The sequence below is a fragment of the Lytechinus variegatus genome, chromosome 1, assembly GCF_018143015.1.
Source record: "Lytechinus variegatus isolate NC3 chromosome 1, Lvar_3.0, whole genome shotgun sequence".
Classification (NCBI taxonomy): domain Eukaryota; kingdom Metazoa; phylum Echinodermata; class Echinoidea; order Temnopleuroida; family Toxopneustidae; genus Lytechinus; species Lytechinus variegatus.
The window spans coordinates 95,646,998-95,664,108 of record NC_054740.1 but is presented as its reverse complement, the minus strand read 5'-3'; the positions used below and the strand labels follow the sequence as shown (position 1 = coordinate 95,664,108).

General features: G+C 37.8%; 1 protein-coding gene and 2 long non-coding RNA genes across 7 annotated transcripts in view; 2 read left to right on the top strand and 1 right to left on the bottom strand.

The window, feature by feature from the left end:
- Nucleotides 1-17,111, top strand: part of LOC121429472 (disco-interacting protein 2 homolog C-like) — a 68,931-nt gene that overhangs the window by 22,107 nt on the left and 29,713 nt on the right. The gene's annotated exons all lie outside the window — the stretch shown is intronic.
- LOC121429500 lies at nt 1,250-15,080 on the top strand. The gene is made up of 2 exons (XR_005971943.1): nt 1,250-2,082; nt 13,190-15,080. It is a non-coding gene; the product is annotated as an uncharacterized LOC121429500 (long non-coding RNA).
- Nucleotides 13,001-15,506, bottom strand: LOC121429495. Its single transcript, XR_005971941.1, has 2 exons — nt 13,986-15,506; nt 13,001-13,373 (listed from the first exon to the last, which is right to left on the bottom strand). It is a non-coding gene; the product is annotated as an uncharacterized LOC121429495 (long non-coding RNA).

Here is a 17,111-nt window from a genome sequence, read left to right as displayed (position 1 = left end):
TTTTAAGAGATGTCAACAAGACCAAATAAACATGCAAGATTTCAGGCCTGGGTATTGCTGATATGTTTATTTTCATGTAGATATTTGTTTATTACACAAACTATAGTGTGAATATTGTTTAAATGATTGACTACAAGTACAGGCCCTACATGGCATATGTTTTGTTGAAAGGCCCTGAAGTACAGAGAAGAAATTAGTAATTTCCTAGACCATTTAAGAATGGCCCAGATGATTCATAAACAAATACTTGTATATAGAGACCCCTCTTTTCCACCTAAAACACTACACCAAGGACAGTAGTAGCAAACTGGATGCATATGTATGCAGGAGAAATGCTTTTTGTCTGAGAGATACATGTACAAAGGCATTGAGAAGTGTTACAAGATTAGCATTCATCATGGATGAGACACAGATTTGATTTGGTGGGACTATACATTGTTGCATCAAATTATGCATGGAGCCGATGAAGTGTTCCTGCAGTGTCTTTAAGAGCAAGTCAAAGAGCCTCTAAAGAGAGTTTTAGTTCGCCCTGTGTTTCCTGAGCGATGTGGGCTGCCATCCGGCTCAGGATCCCCACGTTGTCACGGATACTGGATGTTCAAAGGAAAGACACAGACCGATGAATGCCTACAGTGGTGTGTGAATGCTGTTTGAACATTTCAGGAAGGTGCCAACGGTATTTGTTAATTGATGTTCTCTTTGAGGAAGGATAAATACATAGCTATTCATTATGGAGTGTTTGTGTGCAGTTATGTAAGTTAATGGAATTTAATCGAAATAATAATGTCCATTTATATAATTCAGTTTCTATACTCTAGGCAAGGTTTATCGCACCAGGGGCCTGTTGCATCAAGGGTTGAGATCAAATGCAACTTGATCTACAACCAATCAGAAGTGCACATTTCTGACTTACGTTTGATTACTTGAGTTGTGTTCAAACACAACTCTTTCTGCAACAGGCTCCTTAAAGGGTTATTTACAAGACTTTTCTTCTGTGAATGTGTTTTCTATGCTTGCAATTATAGTAGAGTAATGTGAGTATAGAAGAATATATTATTCTCGAAATATTGCTTTCTTAAGTTGTTAGGTCATGGTCATTTTATCCATTTTGCAAACAAATATTGTAAATGTTGGGCTAAAGCCGCTTGAATGGTTTACAACAGGTATGTGAAGAAAATAAAGAGTAAACAACAATGTATAAAGCTGGCTTTCCATCAATTAAACAAAACAACAACAATTACTTTTTAGGATATGGGTCATTCCACGGGGTTGGGGCAACAGCACTTTTTTGTGTTCCTTATGAACTGTTAGCTTTATCCTGAAAATGTGTTTGGTGTTTTGATGTTGCAATGTGGTTTTGTTGGAAGGCAGTTATGTAAGCAATTACTTGATGCAGAAATAAAAATGTTGAACTGCAAGTATTATTGATGGTGAGACTTTAAATGATGATGTCCAGACTCTTTTTTGGGGTACCAAGTGTGACATCCAAAATGGTCATTTTCAGTTGAAGATATCTAATCAAAAGATAGACTTAGTCAAATTCAAATGGCCATGATTGATAAAGCAACATTTGTTTAATAACAAAACAGTAATGGGATAGCAAATGAAAAGAGACTTCATATCATAAATCATTCCTACAAATCGGCATACCACCGTTACATGCGATGTCCTCGTTTATTTTTTCTGTAACGGCGGTAATGTGGTTAATATCTAAAAATCAGAAATCATTTTTTCCAAAATTATGTGTCAGAAATAAAGGGCAGGCAGTAAGCAACTGTTAATCAAAAGATTAGCTTTGAAAACCTATGGTAATGTCATCTAAATTAATCGAGAGTCGCCTATGTTTTGGGCGATGTCCGGGCCAAATTTGTAACGGTGGATCACATTTCATCGCGTATGTAAGAAGGAGACACCGGAGAAGAGACCGTCGTTGTATCAGACGGACGGGTTGTTAGCCGAAATCCACATGCACATGAACAGCTATGATAGCGGGCGTTTTGAAGCATTGCAATTGGGAATATTCCTGCAATGTCTTTGTAACGGTGGATTGGATATCCACGATGTTTTCCCTTTCAAAGCGACGTAAGTACGGAGATTTATCCCGATACTCGTATTTTGAAACTAGTTAAACCTTATCTTTAAAATGTGGAACTGTATTACCATGCAGAAAGTGTTTTTAAGTTTGAAAAATCTCGCTAATTTTCCATCATCTTTCACTTCGGTCCCACATGTAGCTTCTCGTGTAAGTGAAATATGTGATTGAGACATTGCCGTGTTTGTTCCAGATTTGCTGAATGGTTCCAAAGAAAATAATGCTTTTATTAATGTGATTCCGTGCAAACATGTTTTGAATGGTAGCTGACATGATTCAATCGTAATTTAGTTGATTTTTTTTTTACACAAAAATATGTTGATTCAATAGGCCAATGGATACTCAGAAACGGGGTCCGACCACTTGACCGAAGGTCCGCGAGACCGAGGGTCCGCGAGACCGAGGGCCCGCGAGACCGAAGGCCCGCGAGACCGAGGGTCCGCGAAACCGAGGGCCCGCGAGACCGAGGGCCCGCGAGACCGAAGGCCCGCGAGACCGACTTTTTTTCCTTCATCAGGTGACGAGTGGTTTAAAGGGCCTCGTTGAAGCGGCGTATGCCTGTTTTCGGAGGGGGGGGGGGTAGAGCCAAAACATTTCCCGGTAGTGGGCTGTAGTGAGCACGCGAATCGTGCGAAACACTTATACTGAAAGGGCTCTCTTATAGGGGGGGGGGGTGTTTCCGATACTTACAGTAGAAACTTACGTTGCCTACTTTTACTGACACTACTTAATCATTACCTCTACTTATTTAAAGGTTAAGTCCACCTCAGAACAATGTTGATTTGAATCAATAGAGAAAAATCAGACAAGCACAATGCTGAAGATTTCATCAAAATCGGATGTAAAATAAGAAAGTTATGACATTTCAAAGTTTCGCTTATTTTTAACAAAATAGTTATATGAACGAGCCAGTTACATCCAAATGAGAGAGTTGATGATGTCACTCACTCACTATTTCTTTTGTTTTTTATTGTTTGAATTATACAATATTTCAATTTTTACGAATTTGACGATTAGGACCTCCTTGCCTGAAGCACAAAATGTTAAAATAATGGAATTCCACGTGTTCAGGGAGGAATGAAACTTCATTTCACATGACAATGACGAGAAAATAAAAATATTTCATATTTCAAACAATAAAAAATAAAAGAAATAGTGAGTGAATGACGTCATCGACTCTCATTTGGATGTAGCTGGCTCGTTCATATAACTGTTTTTGTGAAATGAAGTAAAATTTTGAAATGTCATAACTTTCTTATTTTACATCCGATTTTGATGAAATTTTCAGTGTTATACTTGTTGAATTTTTCTCTTTTTATTCAAATCAAGTTTTTGTTGGGGTGGACTTGTCCTTTAACGTTTATTTTTATGGTAATTCTGCTTCAAGATCTTGTGCATTTAATGTTTAACAAGAAAACTGGAAATATTATGGAAATACATACACCTGGAACATTGAACATTCATGCTTATTTCCCTAGAATACGGTGAATACATAATGAAAAAAGTTCGTCAGGCAGCCATAGGCGGCGGAAGCGGGGTGGACGGGGGGACGTGTCCCCCCTAAATTTTAGGTGGGGGGGACGGTCCCCCCCCTAAATTTTTGTTTGATAACCTTTTTTTTTTTGCTTGTCAAATTTTTTCCCTGCGTCCCCCCCCCAAATTCACGTGGACCCCCCTGAAACGTGTGTTGTCCCCCCCTAAAATTTAGGTTGATGACCTTTTTTTTTTTTTTTTTTTTTTGCTTGTCAATTTTTTTTACATGTGTCCATACAAAAATTTCAGGTGGACACCCCCTAATTTTTTTGGCTTCCGCCGCCAATGCATGCAGCTGGCAGAAAGGGGGGCAGAAAGCGAAGGGGAGCATGCGCGAGCTCCAATTTCAATTTTTCTGTCTGGCAGAAGGGCGTTAGCTTGAGCGCTCTCTATGTGAATTGTACAGTGTGAGCGGGAGTTAACGCCCTTCTGGCAGACTCACGACGAAATTAACATTCATGATATGTACAATCCCACTTGACCAATGGCATGCACCTGAGAACGGGCACATCTTTCATTTTATCTTTCATTTTATCTCCTGACAAACTGGCTCAAGAATTAGACGCATGTGTCAAAGCCGGGATTGGGAGGGGCTCGTTCTAGTTGCTCATGGCCATATCACAAAATCAAAGTAAATGTGGCATCTATATATCTTGGCGTTGTTGAAGGAAGCAATGTCAGGGACGAGCAACAACAAATGTTTTCCAAGTTGAGGATGGGACTCGTCCACATAGGATGAGGGTAAGTATTCTGTATAAAGTTCCATTAAAAGATAACATGCCACATGGCCTCAGTCCCCCACCTTTCTGGGTAATCCCACAGATGATGACAGATCGACGTGATATACAAGAACTAAAAGATGCGGATCGATTGCGTCATTACATAGCCAGAGGGGTCGGGGTATCCCCCCCCCCCCAGAAAAAAAACGCACATTAATTCTTCAACCGGGCTGGAGACAACAAAAATACAACACAAAACAAAAGCAAACAAAGTGAGAGCAAGCGGGGAAGGGATTGTCGATGTTTCGAAGGGTGGGTGAGCAAAGCGGGGATGGCCGCACCCTATCGAGAGAAGCCCCTCCCCCCCACCCCTTCTCCAGTTATCGCGACAGGATGGCTTGAGAGCGGGGAGAACATTCCATGCTAAGACTTCCCAAAAGCATGAAAAGTAACACTACACATGGCACTTTTTCTATATATTTTATTGGAGTTTTTGAATAGTTTGCCCCAGAGTATTCAAGAACACGGTTTTCATTTCGTAAAAGATATGAAAACTCTCTTGATTAATGAAGTTTGATGATTGACATGAGTTTGGGGGAAAAAAATAAAAAGAAAGTTGTTTTAGTAGAGTAGATACATTGCACTTTGATCCTTTTGGGGAAACCAGTCTCGACTAGCACTTTTGCTAACTTTTGATTCTCCCTTAAACAGCATTTCTTTTGGTGCAAAATCACCCAAACCATTAATAATTTATGTTCATGCATACGATCAATTTTTATGGTGATTTGCTTCTAGTCAGGTGAAACTGCATCAAGACTCTTGTATTATATGCTGATATCATGGGGTATCACATTGTGTTCTTATATAGACTATGCTTATGTTATGAACTGCATTTATATAATTCATGTTATACAAACACATTCTTGTAAATATGTATTATACATAATATATTCATTCATGTAAATATGTTAATGTTAATAAACTCAACTCAAGATAAATTAATAAACACCTATTCACGGGAACTAGGGAGGGGACTTGTCTCGAAAGGGTGTGTTGAGTACACCGGCGTAAATCCACTTTGAGGAGTGGGGGATGATCGAGTTTTATCCTCCCCCCCCCATAGGCGGATCCAGGGGGTGAGGGGCCCGGCTCCCCCTCCTATTGGCGGAGCAAAAAAGAAAAAAAAAGAAAAGAGTAGGAAGACGAGTGAATAAAATAAGAGGAGAGGAAGACTTGAAAAAAAAAAATTCGCTCGCGCTTCGCGCTCGCATTGCCTGTCAGGCGGTTCACATATCTTGTTCAACATGGAGCTTAAATATCAAGTTTGGAAGTCAATATACAAAACATATTTCTCCTTGGAAATCGAACTTTCATTAATTTGTGTGATTTACAAATTGATGACTAAGAAGTGCTCTGCTGTAAAAATGTCAGTTTTATTGTCTAAATATTCACATTTTTTGCTCGCGCTGCGCGCTCGCGAAAATGATTTATCAGGTATCTTTTATTTTCATGTATTCCCTACAGTTTTAAAAATATCCTTTTTCAGGTCTGATTGTCAAAACATATCTTTTGATTTGCGAGGTATTTCTGTCTCAACAACAGGGCGTCAAATTATTTTTTCTTCCTCAGGAGCAAGTTTTGAAGCTCAAAGTTTCCTCAATCAGCTGGTAAAAAACAACCACTTGTGGTTGATTTTTCATAATCAACATTATTCTGAAATGTCTACATTTTTGCGCATTGTGAAGAAAGATACAACATGAGTTACATATTCACATGGTTGTACTGTTACAAAGTCACCCCAATAATACTTGATAACTTATGTATAGACTTTCAGTACTCACTTTGGCTTTGTACTGTTACAGGTAGTGCATATAATTGAGCATCTAAATGGATGAAAGATCCATTCCCAATCAGAAACTATTAGTTTAATGATGGAGTTGGGTCGTTTAGACCTAGAGGTACAATACACCTTTCCAGCCTCGACGTTAGGACTTCTTACTGATACAAACTTACAGTATTTATTCTGTACTGCTTTATGCTTTAATAGACCTTGCAATTTTGTACAGTTGTAATCGTATATATTGTGTACTGCTTGCTAATGCTTATCTCTAACATCATACAACTTCTGTGTTGTTACAACTTACAGACTAAGAATACTTATTTTGCACTGGTATAGAGTTTACGTGGACCTTAGGAACTTACAGTGCGTGTTATATCATGTAGGCGGTAACCTATGGAAGCTTAAAAGTGCCACCGAGATGTTGAGATAATTATCTCATCATGTTGACATCTTGTAGAAGAGATGATGAGATGACAAGATCCCGGATCTCATCATGTTGACATCTTGTAGAAGAGATGATGAGATGACAAGATCCCGGATCTCATCATGTTGACATCTTGTAGAAGAGATGATGAGATGACAAGATCCCGGATCTCATCATGTTGACATCTTGTAGAAGAGATGACAAGATCCCGGATCTCATCATGTCAACATCTTTTAGAAGAGATGATGAGATGACAAGATCCCGGATCTCATCATGTCAACATCTTTTAGAAGAGATGATGAGATGACAAGATCCCGGAACTCATCATGTCAACATCTTTTAGATGAGATGACAAGATCTTGGATCTCGTCATGTCTACATCTTTAAGAAGAGATGTTGAGATGACAAGATCCCGGGATCTCGTCATGTCGTCATCTTTTAGTAGAGATGATGAGATGACAAGATCTCGGATCTCGTCATGTCGACATCTTGTAGAAGAGATGATTAGATGACATGATCATGGATCGAAGATCTTGTCATCTGACCATTTCTTCTGAAAGATGTCGACATGACGAGATCCGAGATCTTGTCATCTCATCATCTCTACTAAAAGATGACGACATGACGAGATCCCGGGATCTTGTCATCTCAACATCTCTTCTAAAAGATGTCAACATGATGAGATCCGAGATCTTGTCATCTCATCATCTCTTCTAACAGATGTTGACATGATGAGATCCGGGATCTTGTCATCTCAACATCTCTTCTAAAAGATGTCAACATGATGAGATCCGGGATCTTGTCATCTCATCATCTCGTCCAAAAGATGTTGACATGATGAGATCCGGGATCTTGTCATCTCATCATCTCTTCTACAAGATGTCAACATGATGAGATCCGGGATCTTGTCATCTCATCATCTCTTCTTAAAGATGTTGACATGATGAGATCCAGGATCTTGTCATCTCATCATCTCTTCTTAAAGATGTCGACATGATGAGATCTGGGATCTCGTCATCTTATCCTTTGCTATCAAGATGTCGACTTCCCGAGATAATTATCTCAACATCTCGGTGGCACTTTTAAGCTTCCATAGTAACCAGCACATCAGGCCTGCTAACACATCATGGGGGGAAAAAAACGTATAGTTCACCTTTTCCCTAGGGAAAAATGGACTATGCGTGACGTCAGCAAGGAAAATGAACTATATCACGACAAACGCTTATCGTAGTAAAACTATTCTTATTCTCCTTGTGTACACTCTCAATACAACAATCTTAAGTAAGGGATATAATATCGGATATATATATCAGAATCTCAAGTATCAAATAATAGATAAATAACATTGTTTTGCGCCTATACTCAATTTCCTCACTCAGACCTGTCCTCACCTCACTGGCACTGTGCAAGTGCAAGGTAAAATATGTATAAAAAATCCAGAATAGGTGTGCTCAGTATTACTGAATTACTCTGCTACGTTTTGCAAGCTAGTCTAGACGTAACTAAATGAATGAAAATATGGCACTTTTTTGTAAGTCTCACTGGCACTGTGCAAGTGCAAGGTAAAATATGTATAAAAAATCCAGATTAAGTGTGCTCAGTATTACTGAATTACTCTGCTACGTTTTGCAAGCTAGTCTAGATGTAACTAAATGAATGAAAATAAGGCACTTTTTTCTAAGTTTTCTCTTTTCTTCTTTTTTCCTCCTCCTCCTCTTCCCCTTTCTTGCCTTCCTCTTTTTTTTTCTTTTCCTCTTCCTCTCCTTCTTTTTCCTCTTCTTTTTTTCTTCTCCTTTTTCCCATTTTTATTTTTTTCTCATGAAGGCACAATTTCCTCAATTTCTTCTGTTGCTTCCTGGGAGCGGTGCTCCCCGCTCCCGCACAATTTGACATCCTGCTCAACAAACTACGTAAAATCCCCTTTTCATGGCAGTTTATAAGAAAATTTCGGCTCCCGATTTGCGCTCGCTTTAATGGTTAAAATATATCAACTGATTACTGAAGCATCCTATTCATGATTATAAAAGTGCTTGAAATGTACATTGTTCAGGCCATAATATCATCAGATTCCGCGCCCTCATTATACATTAATAAATAAGGTATCAATTTAATAATTAAATTGTCCCTTTTGTTTAATCTCGCGCTTAACAAGATGAATAGGAAGATATATAGTCATCATATTCATATGATAACATGTCCTAAGGATGTCATGGTCCTTTGTCCCAAACTCAAAATAATAATGAAAAATATCAGCTCCTTATCAAGTTCGATTTATATCCACCTATACAATTTTCCTACAAAGTGTTTGAAATATAAATCAAATCGGAATATCAAATATTTTAAGCTCGCGCTTCGCGCTCACCTTTATTTCATACTAAAAGTTGTATTTGGAATGTCTAAATCTGAAACACGCGAGCGCATGTTCATTCAGTTATCAAGTTTCAGATCACAATATCAAAAACTTTCTGCTCGCCCTTGGTGCTCGAATTATTAATATAAGAATATCCCCTCTTACTCATCCTTTTCATTATTTACAAAACATGAATAGTGCTCCGTTCTAGGTCTAAAACTAGAATTTTTCCGCTCACGCTTCGCGCTCGCATCAATTGTTTAGTTATGTAGGTATCCTTTCATGATTACAAAAAATAATTTTCCATTCTTTATGTAGAAATGTCAACATTTTTCCTGCTCGTAATTCGCGCTCGCCTTATTTGATTGATGAAATATGTAACAACTTTATGGCTAACTGCAAGCAGTCTTTAACAGGTAGGCCTACATTTCCGATCATTTCAAAACGTGTATAAACAATTTCTGCTCGCGCTTCGCGTTCGTAGTAATTATTGCAGGCACATCTTTTTTTCAGAATGTTCAAATTTTAGGAAAAAATACATACAATTAAAAAAGAAATTTGCTCGCGCTTTGCGCTCGCATTATTGAATAAGGATTATGATATAATATATTTACGTTGATTTAAAGAATAAAGATAAGAAGTGACTCATAGGACTACCCCCTTCAAAGAAACAAACAAAAAAATCATCTTTGAGCGGCCGATCGGGGAAAATATGGATGAAAAAAATTCAGGGACCCCTAATGGCGAAGGCTGGATCCGCCCCTGCCCCCTCTATACACACATTTGAATATCTATTTAGCGAGCGGTCGAAGCGAACGAGCCATAAAGAACCAATTTTCTCGCTTTTAATCACATTTCATAATATAAATTTTAAAATATTACGAGGGGGCGAAGCGAGCGACCCCAAAATAACCACTGTTTTGGTTTTCAATCGCATTTTCAAATAGAAATTTTGAAGTACGTTTTTTTTTACTAATTACTTAAAATATATTTTATTCCCTAAAAAGTGTGTGTGTGGGGGGTATTTGTACACGCCAACCGCCCACTCCAAAAAGTGAGTGTGTGGGGGCGGGGTTATATCCCCCATCCCCCGGGATTTACGCCAAGGGTTGAGTATTCTGATGTACTGGCCAGCCTTTTTTTTTATATAGAAGATTTTTTTTAAGTAGAATTTTTTTTTGCTTCTTTGAATGTTGTTCCCCGGTGTGGCCTTATACAGCATTCGCCAGGGTTAAACATTATTTTGAAAGAAATTCAAATATAACATGGGGTGGCACTTGGAGGTGAGCGTATAGAAGCAAAGGAGAAAAAAAGATTATGTAGACAATGGAGAAACTCATAATATTAATATTGAGGCATAAGCGCCCCCTTCCCATTCGTAGTGTAAATGCATTAGATAATAAAAAGAGTCTTCTGACGGTTTAAATGACACATTTTTCTGAAGCTCGTTCGCTTTGCTCCCCTCATTGATATATTTCGCTTCAGCATCTCATAATATTTTTATAGCCTTTTAAAGGGCCTAGTTCAGGGTTTTAAAAAATATAATTGTTGCAGTTGTCGATGCTTTGCTCGCATATCATGTAAGCTTCATCTGCCCCTTGTTAATAGTGCACTCCAGCCCCTCCCCCAACTCCCCCAATTCGGCCTAATACAGCATTTGCAAAGAAAGAAATCGATACATTTTAATTGCCACATACTATTAAAATCAGCCCTTGACTATAGAGATTTCGATAATTCTACTCCCAAATTTAAAATGAGAGAAAAGAAAACTGTTTATAAATATCTTAGTTTGAGTTTACCGTGCACTTTCAGTGGTCAATTGCCAAATTTCCTGGGTGAGATGTGTTACGCATTAAAATGTTAAAAATTATTATGAAAAGCATTTTTACAAACTATTCCCAGTCTAATGATACTCCGGCAGAAGCTGAAATGTTATCTATATAAAAAAAATGATGTTAAAAAGGGAATCTGTTAAAGAATAGTTGAGTGAATGAATGAATAAATAAATGAACAATTTATTACACCCTCGTAGCCAAAAAAAAAAAAAAAACGCCAACCCCCCCCCAAAAAAAAGGGGGAAACGTGAGCGAGAAAATACAAATGTATAGGAAAACGTAAGACGAGCGAGAGCAGACAAGGAACAGTTCAAGGGACGGTCGCAGCTTCTCCCTCCTTGCACCCCCCCCCCCCCCCGGGAACGCGTTTTGCGCGCTCAGTAAGTGTTTCACACACGCTTCGCGTGCTGACTACCGCCCCCTTAACTAAATCCTAGCTTTGCCACTAATTTTAGACTTAGTTAACAGGAAGTTTTTTGTTGTGCCCCTCCCCATTTCAGGCAGAAAACGTAATAAGAGCGGATGCAGACTAGTGAACGATTCAAAGAAACGTCGGGGGTTCCGCAATTCGAAATTTGTCCCCCCCCCCCCTCCGTTAACAGGCAGAGGATGGATTAAGATGAGCGAGAGCAGCTAAGGAACAATTTAAAGAAACGTCGGACCTTCCTCTTATCTCGCGGGGGGGGGGGGGGGCGTAGGTACACTCCCCTCCCTGCACCCCCCCCCCCCGAACGCGCTTCCCGTGCTCACTTCTGCCACCTAAACTGAAATCCTAGCAATTAATTCTAGACGGAATTACTCGGAAATATTTGGCTCTGCCCCCCCCCCCCGCCCCCTCTGATACCTGTTACGCCGCTGCAACGAGGCGCCTTAAACCACTCGACCGCGGCAACCGATGAAGGGGAAAAAAAGTCGGTCTCGCGGACCTTCGGCCTCGCGGGCCTTCGGTCTCGCGGACCCTCGGTCTCGCGGACCTTCGGTCTAGCGGACCCTCGGTCTCGCGGACCCTCGGTCTAGCGGACCCTCGGTCTCGCGGACCTTCGGTCTAGCGGGCTGTCACCCTCAGAAACAGCTCTTTCACTGATGATCATGACGGTGACATCTCAAATTTGGTACAAAATTTCTCCTTGTTTAAATTGGCTCCTACTGATTCTAGGTAATATGGGTATCAAAGACCTGATGATCAAATTTGAATTTGCAAAAAAAATGAGAATTTAGAACCAGTGGCGGTGCCACGGGGCCGGGGGAGGCAGACCCGACCCCCCCCAAAAAAAAAAAAAAAAATTTTTTTTTTTTTTTTTGCTTGTCAGCTGATCCCAGCCCGAAAGGAGGGGGGAGGGGCAAAATAATTTTTCTGTTACTACCCCCCCCCTACACATAGTAGATGGGCTTTGTGTATGATGAAGCATGGGAATAATTCAATTACTAGTAATTCTTAGCTATAGGCTTAACCTTCCCCAAACTTTTCATCTTGTTGAATGTTGGTATACTTTTCAGCACTCATTCTTTTTCCCTCATTTCTTTCTCCGTTTTTTCAATTGTATTTTTTTATTTCTATATATTCAGTTAAGGATTTTTTTCAATCGTATTTTAATTTATATTTATTCAATTGTTAGGAGAGGGGGTGGGTACCGGTATTTGTTTTGTCAGAAAGCAAAAGCCTTTGTGATTGTTTTCAATGTGATTTTTTTTATTGCAATATAACGACATTTTAAAAACATGTACAAGCGAAGAAAAGAAAAAGTGACACAATCGAGTTTGTTTCACAAGAGTTTATTTGCTGTATCAGAAGGTAAATTGCACATTTGAATTCCATTAATTCATTTAATTCCAATAAAACAAATATATTATGTAATTGCTTGAACAATTAAACTTCATAGTTGAAAATTAAATAGGATGGTCATACAAAACTAAATGGAATTGTCGAGATAACCACCCTAGATTATAATGCAGAATAAAATTAGATTAAATTCATCCATTGAGAAACGAAATTAAAGTAAAGATAATTTATGAAAAGGTACCGGTAATGGGCAAGTAATTGTATTGTGAAAACAAAGTAGAACACAAGAAAGCAAATACAAAAACCTTGTATAAAACATAACTTTATATTTAATTTATGAACTAGGAAATGATGAATTCTAATTGCTATGAAAAAAATACAAAGTGAGGGTGTATTTTGCAAGAACAGATCAGATTCCTTGTCATTGCCCTAGTAATCCACCCCCCTTACTTTAATGAGAAAATGTCAAGACATGTACATGAGTAAATGATTTCATATAATAATATAAAATATCGTGGAAACAATCCAGCAAGTTTTGTTGATTAAAATGTAATAATTTGAATTGTGTAAAAAAATAGTCAAACTTCCAAATACTATTTTTCTCAAATAACTACAGGTAGCCTCTGTTGAAGGTAAAATTATATATCTTCAGTACATGAAGTGTCAATCTGGTGACCTGTACTCCTGGCCTGATGGCGAGGCACAATTCTACCTGTATCTATTTTGTGACATTGACAGAGTCCTCTTCCACACAGTTGTCATTGGGTCACCGATCATCTTGAAGTTCATAAACTTGTAACCTGAATGCAGAGAGAAATATTGCATGTTATTTCTTATTGTCAGGTTTAGTGTACAGTGTAATACTTTTTTTTTGCATTTGCCAGTAAGAAGTTTACCATAGAGTTTTTAACCAAAGGAAAAGATTGTAGTTTGCAGTGTTATTCTTGAACATTTATTAGAATAGCTTAGTAGAAATAGTACATTTTACTTTCTTGTTCACGACTCTATGTTCAAACAACAGATGTACTTTTTTTTTTATTCAATTTGTCCACTAAGTACTTTACAATTGTCCTTTTGGCATGCTGGAACTTACTGTTTTATCCAATGCATTTATTCCAGTGATGACATGATTATATTTTAATTAATGTCACTTAGAACTACATTACCATGTACATGTAACTGAGGTAAAATAAGTTAGAGTAAACAAATTGAACAAGTTATATGTGTAAGGTATTAATACATTGTCCATGAATTGCATGCCAACTTTGTGTTGTTTTGTCTTGAAAAACCATACATGTAGCTTAGAAGAACTAAACTAGTACCTTTTCCCTACATATTTTTCACCCGAGTATTGTATCAAAGGTATCAAAATTATAATCGTGTACATGTATGAATAAAAAAAAACATTTTACCTGTTCATTGATGCATTTTAGAAGCTTGCCTGTAGATGTTGTATTTCTACACTTGAGTAAGATGAGTTAACTCGCATTAGTGTGTTGATACTAAAAGAATGGCAAGTACATGTAATACTATTCAATATGATCATTACAAGGACATGATGTCCATGTAACGGAGGTATGTACATTTGAAAGTAATATCGTGAAGGAGATATTTTAAAGTAATAAAGATTTGGAGATCATAAGCTAGCACTCTTGTTTTTTCCCCCTTTAGACAGAAACATTTGTTTCCAGAGATAGACGGAAGTGGAACCTTGAGGATTACCTTAGTATTATTTTAAATATAAATTTATCAATAATTTTGTACATTTTTCCTTGTTTAAACTCTAATCTAAATTGCTTTTATTTGCAAAGAATTTGACATGAAAAAATGTTTTTTAGTATAATCAATTGATCTTGTGCAAATATTCTAAGGCATGAAGTGGAATTTGGTGTTTAATGGCCATTAATGGACCTTAACTTAGCAATGCTTCAAAGTATACCTCTGTTACTGAGACATGATGTCCATGTAACGGTGGTATGTACATTTGAAAGTAATATCTTGAAGGAGTTATTTTAAAGTAAAAAGAATTGGAGATCATAAGATAGCACTGTTTTGTTTTTTCCCTTTAGGCAGAAACGTAAATGTTTCCAGAGGTAGACGGAAGTGGAAACTTGAGGATTATCGTAGTATGATTTTAAATATAATTTGTCAATAATTTTGTACATTTTTCCTTGTTTAAACTCTAATTTAATTTGCTTTTATTTGCAAAGAATTTGACATGCAAAATGTTTTTCTTTAGTGTAATCAATTGATCTTGTGCAAATATTCTAAGGCATGAAGTGGAATTTGGTGTGTAATGGCCATTAATGGACATTAACTCAACATTGCTTCTAAGTATACCTCTGTTACTGAGACATGATGTCCATGTAACGGTGGTAACACTAAAAATAGAAGGTTATGCCAGAAAGAGTAGTTTAGTTTTTCCAAAGAGAATAATCCATTCTGTTGAGGCATGACTTCTCTCAACTATTTAGTTCTACATGCCATCATAAATTCAATTTTCTAGACTGGTGAGAAAAAAGAACGACACAGAACATGGCACTGGTATACACACAGAGCATCAAGTTCCATTTATTGATGCTAAATCTTTCAAAATATATATGCCATGTTGAAAAGTGTGGAATAAAGTGACTAACAATGTTGTTAGCAAAATATTTATCAAGAGTAATGGAGATCAACCCCTTTATTTTGACAGTGGGAGAGCATAGTCTTAGTAAGGATGATAAATGATGTCCATGTAATGGTGGTATTTTGTCAAATCTTATTTCTCAGTTTACTCCAATATGCAGGGTGGTATGAAATGCCTGTAAGTGGATTTAGTTGAAGGATTGTTCCATGAAACATATAAGAAATAAAACATTTCATTTATTACATTTCTATTTTTTGACCCTGATGTCACAATTTTTGCCCCAACCCCATGGAATGACCCATATCTACCTTTGAATTTACATGTAATTCAAGTTGTTTTTATGATCATTTTGGTGTGTGCTGATATCAGATACTTGTTACATGCATGTAGGCATGCATACTGCTTAGTGTGAAAAAGTACAGGAAGGGGCGATTTTCTAGGGATTTTATTGTCCAAGGTTAAGAGAATGAATAACCTGCATTAATCTTCTTTTCTCATAGCAGAAAGACCTCTTTAGGATTGTTGCTGGCAGTTTGTCACACTCTAAAATGATGACTCAGATTTTAGAGGCTTGTATTTGGAGTTATTAAAAGATGATTTTGAATTCCAATTAATGTAACAATATTTAATCAATGCCCTTTCTTCATTGTTTGGGTTTGGGCTGATATATCATGGCAACTTTTTGTGTTTCAAAATTTAAATCAACTTTGAGATGCTTGGACCATACATGTCTCTACGGCCCCGCCCCCTCCCCTCCTTTGTTGAAAGGGGTGTATTGTTTTTATTTGTTGGTGTATTGTTTTTATTTTATTATGGCACCCAGACACACACTCAAACACGCAAACCCATTCAAAATGGTCAGGTCATTCCTAATGAAATGGAAGTTAACACAATAAACAATTATATACATGTAAGATAAAAATTGTCTTTGGTCTAATGTTTTCTTTGATATGAGGTTATAAGGTCTATGCACACACACACATTGAAGTAATAACCTATACTCTCTTAGCTGAACACAATAAAAAAAAGTTTGCCAGTAATACATACATCCAAAGATGTCTGTTTCTTTGTGTGTAAATGAATAAAGTACAAGGTCTCTCTCAGTAGGTGGTTTCAGACCGCCTCGAAGTTCGCCAGTTCCAGGTATTCTCTGATCGGGAATTTTACCCCGATCAGAAAATACCAGGTATTTTGGTAATGTGAAAGCAAACTACGCGTAATCTTCCCGAAAGAAAATACCCGCTAAATAGTAGGTACTTGGCGAAATTACGAGAACTTTCGTGGGGATTTTTCCAAGGTCGCAGGTATTTTGGCGATGTGAAAGCAAATTACGGGAACTTTTATCCCAGCGTGTCGTTGGGCGCGGCGGCGTGGGTGGCTGCTGGGCTAGTGATTTTGAATTTCCCGCCTTGCCTGTTTATCAGACCACACTGCGCATGCTCGTAACTTCGGGAACTTATCCCGAAGGATGTGTTTCGGGGCGGTGTGAATGCAGGAATAATTAACGGGTATTTTTTAGCCTTTAAAAGTTCTCGTAATTTAACGGGGATTCTTGTGATCGAGGCGGTTTGAAACCGCCTAGTGGCATATCTAGTGAGGGGCAAGGAGACACTTGCCGTGGGCACACAAAAAAGAGCAAAAGTAACAAGTAAAAAACACAAGTTTTTATGTGATGAAAAAACAAGGGGTGTGATTTTAGTGCTAACCACGGCATCCTAATTTTCCACCTTTCTGATATACTTTAGTGGGTATTTGCATAAAGCCCAAAATACTGTTTTTGCCCAGATATAGGCTACCATTGGTCTTATAAAATCATTCTCCATAATGATTTTAAAGATAATATTATGAACTACAGATTCTCAACAATTATTGATGACAATTAATGAAATTTTCTGTTGTACTTGTTTCT